The following is a 15,990-nucleotide window of genomic DNA, read 5'->3' as shown; positions in this document are numbered from 1 at the left end:
CTTCCAGACTGAAGGCCAGCTTTTGAAAAAGTGATCATTACTAAATGTGGCAAAACATGCATTAATACTTTAGTGGTGCTTAGATGTTTGACTGGAAGTAGTTTTCCAGCTACCGCTTCCAAAGTTGTTCCACTCATTAGGATTAAGCAAACCAGTGGAAATCCTTTTGCACAAGGTGTCAGCAATTTCCTTTCAACCCAAAGCTGTTTTTTCTGTTGCTCCTTTAGAAATGAGAACCAGGGAGGTGAGATGTGGATACACCTGCAGTGTGGCCTAATGGAGGTAGCATGGGAGTTGCTGGTGATCCAGAGCCCAAGTTCTGAACACCAGTCAGAGAGTTTATATTTGTAGTGAAAGTGAGTGGTGGTTTTGCTGAGCTGGTGTTACACTTGTCTGTAGTTAAAAAAGCCTGAGGACCTGCAAAATTACTACAAGGTGTAAAATGTCAGCTTGAAACAGTGATCTTGAGGAACATCGCTTGAGGAATGTAACTGTCGCAGGGTGAAAGTATTTTCTTTCTTTCATGCTGATGTGTGTACATTAAAATGTTGTCTGGAAGTTTTATGTGTAGACCCATGTAATCCTTCCTGGAGTCCTAAAGTAGCATTGCTTAGTTCACTTTAAGTATGCTTTAAGGGCTTATTTGATTAGAGAACATTTGTTTTAAGGAAAAAAGTGGCATGATGAGAGTTCATCTGTATGTTGAACGTGCCAGTTCTCTAAATTCAGTTCCGTAACTCCATGTGTGTAATAATTATGAGCAAATTACTATTCTTCAAAGTAATTTTTGACAAAAGAATGGTGACCTTGACTCAGTACAAAACATTTAGGCTGTTCTCTATTGACAGAAAATCAATTAGAATCTTTAATTATTTTTGTGCAGCTTTTGAATGATGATGTGTGAATAAAACTGGGTGTTGTGCTGCGTCGTGTAGTACAGTGATGCCTTCATGGCAATGGTAAAAGAGTTGGACAGACTGATGTCCTGGGAGAGTTTGATCCGTGAATGGCAGTTGTTGCCAAAACTCAGAAATGTGAGGATTTCTGGGTAATAGATGATGGCTTAAAGCTGCATCTCCATGCCCTGTCTGGTGCAAGACCACGGGGATTGAGGGTGAGGCAGCCCTGAGTGCTGTCGGGTACCAGCATAGCCCTCAGGACGCTCCTCTGGCCAGGGCCACGTGTGCACAGAGCAATCAGGGAGAGCAGACAGGGAGTAGCTGCTCTGCTCTTGGTCTTTCAGTCTTGATAAGTGAAAATACAGCTTGGCTGGGCTGAGGTGGCTTTATCTGTTCTGGAACAACAGCAGTGCTTGTAACTACTAGCACCACACAAATCAAATCTGCTCCTGCAGTTTCAACAGCTGGTTTATGGAAATTGTGTTGTAAAACTTTACTGTTAAAGGTTGCTTTTGTCACTTGTTATTCTCCATGGGGATTCCATTGCTTTCTCATGGGAGGAAAATGGGTGTATAGAGCAGAGCTTCTCCTTAGGAACTAGACGCAAAGATAGGGTTTTTTCTTTGCAGTAGTATAGCTGCACCTTCTTTTTCTGTTTCTTCATCACTGGTGTTTTTCTTACCTCAGAACTGGGCCCAGGGGGGTAATTTTTGAAAATGGCAAAGCTCATTTCAAATCTGTGTTACTCTGTGCTGTCATTGGTAATAGTGCCCCACAGACTTAAAAATGGCTTAAAAGTGGAATCTTTGTCCTGCTTTAATTGCCATCTATATCTACTCTATCCTCTATTCTGTAGCTCCTCTTTTCTGGGTGGAACGACCCCACATGAATGGAATTCTCTTGAATTCTGCAACAGTGGTATCACGTTTTCAATTTTCTTCTTGTGTTTTATTCCATCAGGCCAGTTCCTTTTTAATTTTCATTGCTCTTCTATCTGATAAGCAAATTACAGCAGGTGAAGTCCTTGATTCCCGAGTACAGTGCTGTAACCAGCAAAGCCTGCACCTGTGGAAAAGCAGTGCCTGCTCACAAGTTGGCTTGAAAAATCTGAGTTATTTATTGATCAGCTCTACATCCTGACCCAGTGGCAGGTGAATTTATAATACTTTCATGCTAAGAAAACGGCTTATGTTTTGCACCTGTAGTTTCACTTGTAGCAGCATCTGTCTGCTCCTTTTTTTTTATTTTATACATTTTAGTCAGTGCCAGCAAAATTTTCATGGTCATAATGAGGTTTCAAGACTTTCCTTTTTTTACCTTCAAAGTCAGGAGTTCAGTTCTAAGGGTAGCAGGAGAGGTAAGGCTGGGGAGGGGGAGGCAAGGCAAAGCAGAGGTAATTTGGTTTGTACAAAATGCATTTTTTTACCATATTTTAAGGGAACTTGTGAATTCACTGTGGTGTCCCAAGCAAGTATTTTTGTGAAGCTCTAAGTGTTCCCCAGTTGTCAGGAACAATTCTCTCAGTTCAGAAGCTTCACAGTTTTCAATGCATCTGCACTTTGGTATCATTAGAGTGGAGTAACTGATAACATTTTCTCTTTTACTTCCTCTAAATTGTAAAATAAAGTGGTTTCCTATTAGCCTCTACACAAGTGTCTTGAGCTGAGAACACAGAGAGGCTACAAGGGCTGGGAAATGCTATACTTGAATAACAGGTGTTCCCAGCGACCATGACTTACAGGTTTAATTTGGCAGGCTATGGATAAATGAGCTGAAAAATGTCAGTTCAGTCAGTGCTGAGAAGTTAATTGGTCTTTGCTTTCATGTGTATTTTTTTGTTTTAATTTTGTTTAAATTCACGTATCTCATGCTTTCAGCTAAATAGCAAGAGTTTGGTGTATGCAGAAGGTCAGGATTCTATATATATTGATGTAAGAAGGTTTAAACAACTTCACACTCTTGAAATAATTTTAACATTAAAATGAATGCTAGGGATGTGTATTTGGCTTTTATTAGTCACACCTGTTAAATTTTTTTGCTGCGTGAGAAGATATTTGATTTTAATTGTAGGAACACTTTCAAGAGTTTCAGATGTAAAAATAAAATAATGAAAACGAGATACGTTTATCTACTAATGTGTAGCTGTCAGTAACCTGCAGTTATTAGCAGCAAGTCAGCATTGGTTATTTGGTAATCATTTTATGATGATTTTATGATCATTTCAGTAGTGAAGGGTAGGCAAAGGCAGCAAACATTCATCTGGCCTTTGAAGCACAAGTTGGAATTGGAATTCTGCTTTCACCGTTGGAGCTGGTGTGCCACTAGTCTTGAACCTGTTGGAGAATCCATTTAATTTACACTCCAGGATTCAGTATTTTCTCCTGTTCTGCAATGGCCAACTTCAATATTTCTTTAAAAACCCCCAGATTCTCTACAGAAAGTACAATAAATTAAGATGTGCAGTAAATTTTGAGAGCATTAAGGTATACATGGTAAAATACAGTTGTTCTTTTTTCAAGTGGTATTTTGGACTCCAAAAAAGCAATTAATGAAAACCTAATGAAAACAGAGGAACGGCAATAATAATTCATACTGTCTATATGAGTTTGAGGGTAAAAAAACCCCCAAAATAAAATACTATTGAGGAATTGAATAATCAGAATTCTTGGCTGGAGAATTTTGAGAAACCTTTTTGAGAAACCTCAAAGGCGGAGGTTTTTCCTTGCTGTACCTCCTGGAGCTTGTTCTTTCATCTGTTTCTCCCCATAGGTGCTTATGGATATTTTTGTTTGTTTGTTTTTGTTGGGTTTGTTTTGTTTTTGGTGAGGGTTTTCTGATGAATGGAATATGAAAGTTGACTGATGCAATACCAGTGTGGAGCTGGTTTATATTCTAAATACCAGCACATTTCAAGGTATGTGACTAAAGAGGGGGAAGTAAGGCTGCTTCTCTAGTTCCCCTTGGAATTGCCTCTGAACCGGCTGTTACAGTTTAGCACGTTTTCAGTCTGTCTTAGTAACTACTTTAGTAACTGAATCGAATAAAAAAGTATCTGCCCTTTCATTAAAAGTATATTTCAAAGCTTTATGGAGGGTTAATACAGAAGTTTATTGTTAGAGAGCACTGTGGCCACCTTTGAGAAGGATGGTGTTCTGATTGTAATTTTATGAAATCTGAAATAATGAAATCGCAGTCTGAGATAGGTAAAACACTCTTTTACAGCTCAATAAATTAGTTTTTAAAGTATTCTTGCATAAGTTTGATTTCCACTAATCATCAGCTCAAGTGCTATACTGGCAGGAAAGAGATGCCGATTTCTGTCTTTTCTGGAAATGAAACTCCCCAAAGCAAGATGAAAAGAGGGATTTTTGGCAAACTGATACCTACATATGTGTGCACTTTTAAGTGGATTAACAAATTGCCTATAGAATATATAATATTTCATAATGAGTCTTTCCTTAGTAAATCTGTGCTCAGTAATGTTGTGGACCTTAGGGAACACTTGGAATTTTTATTAAGTGCCAATTTTTAAAATCCATTCATTCAGTCCTGCAGTCATTACAACTGTTAAGCAAAGTATATTTGTGATTGTGAATAGAAATTTCACTAATGAATTCATTTAATGTAAAGGATATGCAAAGGTACCAAGTTTCAGATAACACATCCTTTTATGATCCTACAGCTTTGCTGCTTTTAATCATGAAATGGGTCAGAGGAAAAGGAGCAAATCAGTCTCTTAGGAAATTTGTTTTAAATCATGTACTTCCTGTACTTTATGAAATAAAGAATTTAAAGTAAGTACCACATTGAATGCATCAAAATGGCACACAAGTGATTTAAAAGACCTTCAGTAATCATTTCCTCTTTTTATCCTTTAATAGACAGTTGATGTGTCTTCCACTACTTACTATCAAAAGGATGGCTTCCTCCCAGTAATATAAGGCTTGTTTAACAAGAAATTGAATGTAGCCCACCGAAATGCAGACCTTTGCTAACATTTATTAACACTGCAATTCGGACAGTTTGAAAACTTCTAACGATATTTCTGCAGTGGTGTGCTGTCCTCATCCAACAGTCATGAAGACTTTCTGTAATCAAATCCAGAAGTGCACAAAGATGACTTTGTGGCGATGCTTTCTGTTCTCCCTGCATTCCATTGGAACAGCTCAGGACACAGAATCACTCATCACAAAGCTGATTATGAAAGCTACTTTTACTATGCAAGGAGTGCTGGTGTGATGTAAGTATATGTGTAATATGTAAAATTCACATTTCCAAAAGCTAATAAAATTGGAGGACCAAATGTGATACTCTATTCAAGTGTTCTGTGTGTTGCAGTTTTGTTCAGAAGAGAGTGAAGTTCATAATTTAATGTGTCTGAATTTTAAGGTATAATAACTGCAAATTGTGGCTTGGAAAGGTTTTGTTTTTCTCAATTACTAGAATGAAATATTTTATTTCAAGGTGCTTTTAATGTTGTTTTTAGTTCATTAAGTAGATAGCCTGTTTTAAGGAAGCACAGAGAAATAATAAAGCGCAGCTGTGCATGCAGTAAAATTAATAAAGCTTACCTGTGTAAGAAAATAACCATGTTTATAATGTTCCATTTCACCCAGTTTATGTAAAAAATGTGGTTATTGCTATCCAAAGGCCCTCTGTTGTGGCCATGATGGTGTTACTGAATCACAGAATAATTTAGACTAGAAAGGACTAAAGAGGTTGTTCAGTCCAACCTGTTCTAGAAGATCCAGTTTTGAAGTTATATCAGGTTGCTCAGGATCCTTCCTCAAAAAATGCAGTTAAATGCCCTTAAAAATTGTCTCTGAAATATCAAAATCATGTCCAGTGAGGAGGCTGGAAACTGTTCTTTCTGTAGATTACTGGAAGTTTTGCATTCCATTGCTTATTGAATCCAGATTGAATTTCTGATGCCTGCTCTAGCTATGGTGATACACCTTGTTGAGTGTTCTGTATTATGGACTGGAAATAGGGTTGTGATAGGAAGTGTGAATATGGGAGTATTTAATGTGAGTCAGTATTAAAAGCCAGCCAAATCAATTGCTTATTCCATTTCCAGTATTGGCTTTTTCAACTTTAAGATGCTCAGGATGAAGTGTGCTGGCTCAAACTGTCCAAAATTAGAGCTGCCGTTCTCTGCGAAGTCCCAAGATTGTGATGTTAAAGGAGGAAACTGTCATGGAACCACAAGCTCAAAATACTAGTTAAAGACATGAGAAACAATATTTTTTGTCTTGGCATTTTTGCTAAACTTTACCTGCTTGCCATGGCAACACTGCAATTTACTAGTGATTTTTTTAATGAAAAATATAGGCAAAAGTGGAAATTCTGGGAATTCTGATGCTGGGAACTCTTGGGGGAGTGTGTGCAGAACCTCCTGCTGGAACATGTCAATAACTTCGCTATTTCCAGCTGGGTTTGCAGTGAATAATAAAATCAGTCAGAGGGGAGAGCTGTCCTTGTTAAGTGCCTTGGGTTTTGTGCTTTCTGTCTGACTGGAGCAGCATTTCTGGCATAAATGGGAGAGTCAAGAGGAAATTAGGAAAACACTATTAAAAAAAAAGAGCTGCTCATGTCACTGTGTGCTGTGAGTGCTCCTATGGGTCTCTGAAAGCAGAGAGATAAATCAAAATTTGAAAGCCGTTGGCTGTCAAATATGCAGAGAGACCTTTATTTTTCTAGACTTCATCCACAGTTTAAATATTTCAATGCATTTCTAAGGCATTTGAAAAAATACTTTCTTAAGGACTCCTGAAAGCTTCAGTCTGAAATCTCTTGTCTTCAGTGCAGGACCAACCTGCTGCTGACTTCCAGTTAGTGTTGCCAGTTTGGGGATTATCCACTGAAAAGTTTAGTTGGATGTTTTGGAGCTTTTTTGCGAGAATAATTAAAACCAGTTAGAGATATTTAGCCCAGGAACAGTAACTAATACAGCTGCATAAATGCATGTGATGGCAAAAGACTTGTACAGAACTCTGAACTGCTGCCTCTTACCTGTTCCTAAAAATAGAGAAATCAATTAAAATGAAGGGTGCAGAGGAGAGAACAGTAAACAAGTTAAGCAGGAAGCCCAAGAGACAGCACAGTTTTGCATTTGAAGATGTTTGTAATAGCTTTTTATACTCCTTTCAGCAGGACCATCTTGAAAATATTGTGAGGGAGAAAAGGCCTTCTCTAAGTGATTGAATATGAATGAACATTAAAAGGGATAGAAAAAGAAAGCCAGAGTTAATGAATTGCTCGTTTGGGACAGAACCTGTATTTCTATCAATAAATTGGTTGGGGCCTGAAACACTCAATCAAAGATAATACCAATGTAAAAATCTTCTAATAGTACAGTTGAGAAGATGGTGTGAGGTCGTGGCAGGATCATGAGGGATTAGAATATAGTGGCAGAAAAAGCAAAATTCAGCCAAAGTTTTCTGAATAAGCAAAGCCTACCCATGAGGTGAAGTGAAGGAGGAAATAGAGCTTTGGGAAGTGACTGAAGCTTCCCTGCTTTACTGTAATTAAGAAAAAATTGGAGTTAATGTTTTAGGGTAGAATAAGTAGAAAACTTTTTACAAAGGGTGACCAGAAAACCAACTTGAGTTTCTTCAGCCTTTACTTAAGTTTTGCTGAGAGACAGCAAGCTTGTGCAGGTCAGGAACTGAACTGCTTATAAAGGCATGTCACCCCTGTGCTGGGCAAAGCTGGGGTTTGTCCTGGGCATCTGGTGCTGAGTCTCAAAGCTGGGACAGAAGGGAAGCTGTTGCAAAGGGCATTTGGGTTTGGGTCTGGCAGTAATGAAGAGTCTAATGAAGTGCAACAACTAATTCCATTTACATGCCTGCTTGTAGGGGTTCATGGGAAGCACAAAGCTCAGTGTGTGGAAAGCATTCATAGCGAGGTATCCCTGCTGCCTCTCTGGGTTAGTGTGAATTATTGATAGTTTATGAACAGCTCAGTCAAGCCCAGCTCTCATTTGCATCTCTACTGCTAACAAGGTATTTGCAGTTTCAGATCAAGAGAAAGTGGTCAGAAAGCCAGGGAGGGAGTCGAATCCTTTGGAGTCCTTGGAGACGTTTCCCTCAGCTGTACAGGCTGGGTTTGGGTGGAGGAGGGAGAGCAGCCTGGGGACAGCAGGGCAGGACAAAGGGTCCTAGGCAGGGGGCTGTGATGGCATTGCTATTTCTGTATTCTGTTCAGCGAAAATGAAATCAGTTAACCAAATACCACAGCAGCAGAGACAGGATATGAACCTGTGTTGTATCAGAAGCTGTCTACAAAGGCAAATACAGATGTGTAGTTTGATATAGGTTGTGCTTAGAGGAAAAAAACCATACAGATAATCTAAAGAGGGCTTTTCTGAAGCAATATTTTATTTAAAATTGAGGAGGAAAATGATGGATTGAGCACCTCAGAGTGAGAAGTTAAAAATACCTCCTTCCCCCCGCCCCTGAAGCCTCCTTTCCCTCAGCAGCCTTTTTAGGCATAGCAGCCATGCAATTAATTGAAGTTCACTAGGAGCCTGTAATGAAAAGTCTAACATCATGTAGCTGCTTTCATTAATAATATCATTGTCTTTTGTCAACTTTAATAGCAATTGGGTTTATCCAGCTGGAAAAAGTTAGACAAAGACAGATAGGCAAGTCTGTGTACTGTCAATTGACTTAAAAAGAAATGCAGGTTTGCTTTTTAAAATATATCAAACCTGACATTTTATTCAATTTTTGGGTTCACTTTTTGGGTTCACATTTCAAACTCTGTATGTGGATACTGTCAGAAGTTTGGCTAATGGAATGAAGAAGTAGTTGTGGAGGACCATGGATGTCACTTAATGGGGGCTGCTGGTTTGGGGTTTTATCTTGCTGTAAAGATAGATATCTTGGCAACTTAAAAGAGCTAGAAATGAAAGGGAAAATTGAGATCACAATTAATATTTGGCAAAACGTTTAAGCAAGAATTATATTCTTTTCTTGGATTCTGTAATAAATTCTGTAAAATTTATATCTACAACAGGACTTTGAACACCATCCTGTTAATTAGGGTGTTAGTATAATTTTAGTCTCCTAACTGTGAAGTGATAAATAATGTCAGCATGCATGTCAGTGCATCCCTTGGCAATCACAACTTCCCAGGAACGCGTGTTTGAGAGTTACTGGGGGATGAGGAGTGCTGGTTAAACGCTGATCACCGGAGCAAAGCCAATCCATCATTATTATGCCCCAAGCAGGCATTGTGTTATTGAAAGTCCTGGTTACCTTTGTTTCCTCAGGCTGAAATTGTTCTGTAAGTCATCTTAGTGTTAATTATTCAATAATGATATTGAAAACGTACTTTGCAATCACCCGGGTGTGTTCCATCATTGTGGTTTTGTGCTTCATTAAATAGTAATTGCCTGGAAGCAAATGATATCAGGTGTCAATCTCCACAAAGATGCATTGGTTTGCTCTTCACTGCCAGATTAGGAAGTGATTGGAAATTATTTTCATCGTTTCCTCATTCTTTTGGCATCTAGTGTTTTGATTAAGTTAAATGACAGCTGTTTAATAGCAATGTTTAGTTATAATCTGGAAGGCAGCAAGGGAGTGATTGCTTTGCTGATGGCTCCAGTGTGGTGGCTGTAGTTCTGTTCCCTGATGTTCAGCATTTTGTGTGTTCTTTGTGTGTGGGATGGGTAATACATCTTGAATGGTGGTGGTGAGCAATTTCAGCTCTTCAGAGGGACAGAAAGGTCTTGAAAGAAGCCTTTTTAAAGAGGGTTTTATCTATTAAGTGTGAGCTTGTTTGGTGCAGTTTCTCAGCAGCAGTCACGGGCACAAAGGGGAGGGAGATCCCAGTGATCTGAGTAATCATAACAGTGTGTTTGGTGAAAATTAATGCTAGTGTTTTCAACAGTGCTGGAGATCAACACACTGGTGGAAACAAAATATTTTGAGGTAAAGCAGTGGAAGGAGTATCAAGGGAACCATGAACTAAAATCACAGAACCATAGAATGGTTTGGGTTGGAAGGGATCTTAAAGCCCATCCTGTTCCATCCCCTGCCATGGGCAGGGACACCTTCCACTAGCCCAGGGTGCTCCAAGCCCCGTCCAACCTGGCCACATGGGGCAGCCACAGCTTCTCTGGGCACCCTGTGCCAGGGCCTCCCCACCCTCACAGGGAAAAGAATTTCTTCTCAGTATGCCATCTAACCCTGCCCTGTGGCAGTGGGAAGCCCTTCCCACGTGTCACTCCAGACCCTTGTAAATAGTCTCTCTCCGTCTTTCTTGTAGGCTTTCTTCAGGTCAGGATGGGCTGTTGTCAACCCTACCCAGAGTGCCACATCCCTGTACACGGCAAATTTTTACTCTCTGAGGCCAAGGAGGTGGTCCCAACCCATTTGATTGTCTGCATTTAGTTGCATGGCTGCATTATTAGGAAAAAAGTGGATTTTTTGTTAGTGCAAAAAAAATTGTTAGTGTCATACCAAGTGTTCTTAGGTAGTTAATTCTGCCAAGATCCCTGTTTCTAGGGGCAGAGGTGAGAATTCAGAGGTGATATTTGGCATCCTGAGTCTTGCTGTAACTCTCTTGTTTCAGATGAAGCAAAGCTGGGCTGTGTATTACACAATTTGGCATTGATTAGGATGATCTCAAGGCATTCATGAGTGTACAGGATACAGAGCAGCCAGGAATCATGAAGCTTGGTTGTCTGTTGTCTACTGGGCAGATAGATGTTCTGTGCAGTTAAGGAAGTGTCAAATTTCCTTGTCATCATTTGATAGTTCTGCAGTGCCTGGGCAGAATTCCTGCCTGCCTTGTTGCATTCATTCTTAGGCAAGGAATTGACTTGAATTTGGGGCTACTCCTTTCTGAGTGCCATTATGCTTCCACTGCTTATAAGTTTTGTCTTCAGGAGCTTTTCTTTGCCCTGTAATTTACTTGGTCTTGAGTGTAAGTTGGTAGAGTAAAAGCCCCCACACTTCCTTGTCTGTGTGGGGCTGTGGGAACTGACACTGTATTATCTCCAAGAAGAGATAATTCTCAGTTCAAAATATGCAAATAATCACTGTCAAGTAGCACCTTCCAAAAGGGCACAGTAAAACTGACATTTTTTTTCTTGCTCACTGAATAGTATTCAGATGCTTTGTAGTAACAAAATTAATGTTTATTAATAGCTTGTCAGAAGAAATGGCACTGACTAGGATGGGAAGCAATAGGGACTGTGAGATGTTGACTTCACTGGAGTATGAACTGCTGTCTGTCTTGGATTAATGTATAGTGGGAGGAACACCGAACAAGTGGCTGTGTTTGACCCCGCCCAGGTGGGCAGTAGAGAGAAAATCTGCAAGTACTGGTGAAGCTGATGTCCCTCTTGATAAGGATTTCTATCATTATATTTTTTTAACATTACCTATCTTCAGGGCTGCACTAAGGGAAGGATGTCTCAGCTGCAGAAGAACACAGGAATTGATGCCTTTGACTTGGCATCAGTTTGGGTTTATCATATGGTATCTTCCCTATGGTAAGCACAAACTTGCTTTGAAAAATAACACGATAGTGACCAAGTTTTGTAAAACTGAAAACCTATACTCTGTTTTTTACTAAAGTTAAAGAGTATATAGTGAGTTCTGATAGTTGTGTACTATTCAGAATACTGGAAAATCCCTCTTTTTCATCTAAATAGGTGATTGACAAGCAAACATTACACTTTGCAGTGTGGACATTTATCCTTGTTAACTAGTACTGCTCCTGAGAAAAACAGTGAAAATAGTATTTTAAAATAAAATAATAATGCTAATAATGTTCTTTAAATTATTAAGAACACCTCAGTCAAAGTTTTTCTTTGATACTTGCTTACAGAAGTATTGCACAAATGCACAGAAGTGAAAATACTTGTGCTTTCTCTGTTAAGAGTATTGGAAAGAGTTAGGAGCAGAGATGGTCCATGCGTGGCATTTCTGCAGGAATTTGCTTGTGGCAGTTGTGGTGCAATGCAGACTATTTCCCTTGCTCCAAAATGCACACTTTGGGTTTAGGAGATGCCCTGCTCTAGGGTGAGCCCTCAGTGAGAGTGGGTGTCCCTGGAGCCAGGTGTGAATATCTGTGACAGGGAGGGTTTGGGCAGGTTGGGTCCTACAGCTCCTACAGCTCCTCACTTAGACACTTTGGAATCTTCTTGTGACTCTTTTAAAATGTTCATGGTTTTGCTCATGAGATTTTGGGGCTGAGAGAATTACTTACTGGTTCTGAAAGACTGAAATGTTGTCAGTAAAAGTGCTGTGAGAATGCCCCAAAAACCCCATAACTGAAGACTTTAATTTTGTCTTCACTGGGGGGTGCCACTGGAGTTTATTAATATGACTAATAATAACAGGAGTAACTTTCATTCCTTTCAGTATGCAGATTAAATACTGATTAATCACTTGATGATTGAGCAAAGTCCAGCTGGAAGAACCAAGTGGTTCTGTTCTTGAAAACTGTTGTTATGTGCATGAAACCTGAAAGGGAGTTGTGGGCACATTTAGCCTTTCATGCTCAATTTTGCTACTTCAGTAATTTCAATTCAGGGTTGTTTTGAGTTCAGTTTTTTTTTTCTTTGCACTGTGGAATATGAATCTTGTTCTACTCTGTTCACCACACAGTAAGAAGATGTTAGAAAATGGAAGTTAGAAAGTATTGCTGTAGCCATGCTTTCATTCTCTGGCACTCACTGTGCCTGAGGTATGTATTTCCAAAATTTCCCATGTGAAATGTAGTATCCAGACAGCAGGATCTTACAGCTGCACGACCAGTGTGGTGGGTAGCAATCTGTACTTGTAGGTATACCAGAACACCCTTTTAAGCAAAAATATCCACCTATTACATGTGTGGCCAAATTGATTTTGTTCTAAACGTTCCTGCATGACGCACTTCCAAATTATCTAAAGAGTATGGTGACTGGTCCAGAGGTGCAGTGAGCTGGTTAAAGTAGTTGCTGTAATTGTAGCTTTTGATCCATGGTATTTATTGATGTATTTTCTGATTCTTTTATCTTGTATCAGTGACTCTGGGTGATGCATCAACTATCAGAATTCAGAGCTTTTCACTAAAAATGATTGGCTTTTTTTTGTGGGAGAGCTTGGAAAAAAGAATTTCTACAGCAAAAGTAGAAGGAGCTTCTATGTTTCGCTTCTGATTAAAGATTGTTTTTGCAATGGACTTTTTAGTTATGTACCTTTTAGCTACATCTTTATACAATCCCCATGATAATAAACAAGTAAAATACTGCTAGAATTTTCCTACACACGTTAAGAAACATTCAAGGAAGATGAGCATTGCACTTGTATTGATAATCTATAGTCTGAACTCATCAGTGTTTCACATTTTTGTTTCTGGCACCTTAGAGACTGAGAATTTCATTAAATTCAATACAGTCTGAAGTACCAGATCTGTGTTAAGAATAAAGCAGGTTTATCACATGAGTGCAGTTCTTTCTTTCTCCAATACCTTTTGTTAACATTTTGCTCTTCTCAAATTGAGGGGAGACATTGGGGGGAAAAAAAAAAAAATCTCTTTTTCAGAAAGATTTCTAAATGTTGTTCCAGTCCTTCCCTGAAATGCCTTTGAAATAGAAAGCATCTGTATCTCCTCTAATCAGGTGCTTAATGTGCTCAAAGAACTACCCAGAAAGCTGGGATGGTGAGATGATAACAGCAATAATGACTAAAATACATGCAAGTTACTTAACTGCAACTTCTTGATGCTTTTAATATTTTCCATTTTTTTGGTGACATCTTCAATAGTTTTTTCATCACAGTTTGAAGCAAAAAGGCTTGATTGGGGTGTAGGCTTTTTGGAATACCTGGGGAGAGAACACTAAGTGCTACATTAGGCGTTCACTTACAGAATTGCAGCAGATCTTTCTTTTCTAAGGTTGCTCAGTATTGTTTTCCACTTAAAGCAAACTTAGACCTTCAGTGTAAGTACACAATCCCAGCAGTTTCCTGCTTTTCCAGATCATTAAGACAAATCACATGAGAGATGACCAATCTGTAGCCTTTGGGAACAAGGCTTAGGGGATATTGTGCCTCAGTCTGTTCTCCCCTCTTCCCACAACCACTGATTTTGGCAGTTTCCAGCTGGATTTGAAAGGCAGACTGAAATTTTGTTCAGAAAAAGTGATTGACTACAAGAACAATACACCAAAAGGTTCCTCTCCTGGGCCCACAGGCTGTCAGGTTCCAGAATTCCATGGTCTGCTGCTTAGCAGCCCTGCTGTGTCCCACAAATCCTGATGGGACTGGACATGGTAAAGGGACAAGGTTAGATATTAGAAAGATTAGGTGTTAGAGGAGTATTGGATATTGGGAAGAGATCCTGCTCTGTGAGGATGGGGAAGCTCTGGCACAGGGTGCCCAGAGAAGCTGTGGCTGCCCCATCCTTGGAAGTGTTCCAGGCCAGGCTGGATGGGGCTTGGAGCAGCCTGGGCTAGTGGAAGGTGTCCCTGCACATGGCAGGGGGTGGAATGAGATGAATTTTAAGGTTCCTTCTAGCCCAAGTAATTTCATGATTGTCTGTCAAGGACAAAAGGGATTAATTTACCTGTTTTCCTTTGTGTCAGATTTTCCCATTTTACTGTTTTTTTTTTTTTTTTTTTTTTTACAAAAAAGGAAATGCTTGTAATAACAAAACTGATAGCAGATTTCCATTCTGAAATCACTCAGCCTATTTTTAATTGGGTGGATTTCAAGTCCACTTTCACCTTTTATAAAGTATTTTCTATGGAAGATTGTTTCAGACTTAGCTCCATATTTGGGATTATAGTTTAGAAATCCAGTACTTCAAAAATGTTCTTTAAAAATGGTAATAAAATGGTAATTATTATGCAGAGAAGTATGAAAGACATAAGTAATTGAGGTGTTGCTGGTCAGTAGGGTTTGTTTTGGACCTCGTGCATTTATATTTTGGCTGTATGTAGAAAAAGAGTCAGAACATATTTGTGGATTCAACTTTCCTCATGTCTATTAAGTTGTTTAATGGAGTGTTATTAAAAAACAAAAGCTTGAACCACAAACGAAATCCCACAACAAGATTTATATTTAAGATGCATGATACACTTTATTTGCACAAAAAAAACCCACTTGCTTTTCAACCTTCTGGAACTCTTGGTCTTAAGGAAACTGATGATTTTAAGATACAGCCTTGCACAAATAAGCTCTTCTTAAAACCAAACAATTTGGCCATCTTTGGCCATCAAATGTACATCAATTGTGTGCTCCATTAGGTGTCACTTTTTTGTAGGGAAGGCTACATAAATCAGGAGTGTCTTCCCCAGAAGAAATTAAGCTATGAAGTTTTATTGCTTTTTTATTACTGAGCGTATCATGGTATGATATTGTTTAATGAAATGTGGCAGGCTTTGCTGGAAGAAATATAGTGACTACAACAGCTTTTTTTGCATTTAACAAGATAAGGTGCCAGTGTTTTATTTTCAGGATGCAAAATGATTGTTTAGTTTGGACACAGATCTAGAAATCCATCATAATGTATACATGTATATTTTTGCATCCATCTGGTAACTTTTTCATGATTTCTTTGATAGATCTTCAAAATGAGTTTCCAATTTTTTTTTTAAAGAGAAAAAATTCCCAATTAAAAAGATCCATTTTATTGTGTATACATTGGGAATAAAACTGATTTTGTTTTACTGTGTCCACTCACCCTCCCCAGGAAAGTACTTTTGGTGTCCTAGACCCCAAAACATTGCCAAAAGGCTTTTTCTTTTCTCAAACTTTAAAAGTATTTATTAAATATGCATTACTTAATACATATATATATGTAATATATGTAGTGTTTAGTGATTTATTTTTAACAACCTTAATTAATTTGGTGGGGTTTGGGTGTGGTTTGTTTGTTTTTGTTTGTGTTTTTGGGGTTTTTTTTGTGGATTTGTTGTTTTTTTTTTAATAATGTACTCTGTTCATCCACTGTTTTTGCCAACCCCTTGTCCAAAACTGATCACCTTAGTTAATTCCTTGGTCACTTTTTACCTGCAGATACTCACACTGGTGCATATTTAGAATTGAGCACTTAACAATATTGTGCAGTATCAAAGGGATCTTGAGGG

General features: G+C 38.8%; 1 protein-coding gene across 3 annotated transcripts in view; it reads left to right on the top strand.

The window, feature by feature from the left end:
• SPAG16 (sperm associated antigen 16) overlaps positions 1-15,990 on the top strand; it is a 359,065-nt gene that overhangs the window by 71,669 nt on the left and 271,406 nt on the right. The window lies entirely within an intron of this gene.

Source organism: Corvus kubaryi, unplaced genomic scaffold (genome assembly GCF_017639235.1).
Source record: "Corvus kubaryi isolate FWS band 111438036 unplaced genomic scaffold, C.kubaryi_AGA036_p1.0 37383, whole genome shotgun sequence".
Taxonomy (NCBI): Eukaryota; Metazoa; Chordata; class Aves; order Passeriformes; family Corvidae; genus Corvus; species Corvus kubaryi.
Note: the sequence above shows the minus strand (reverse complement) of the source record. Positions and strands in the feature narration are given on the sequence as shown.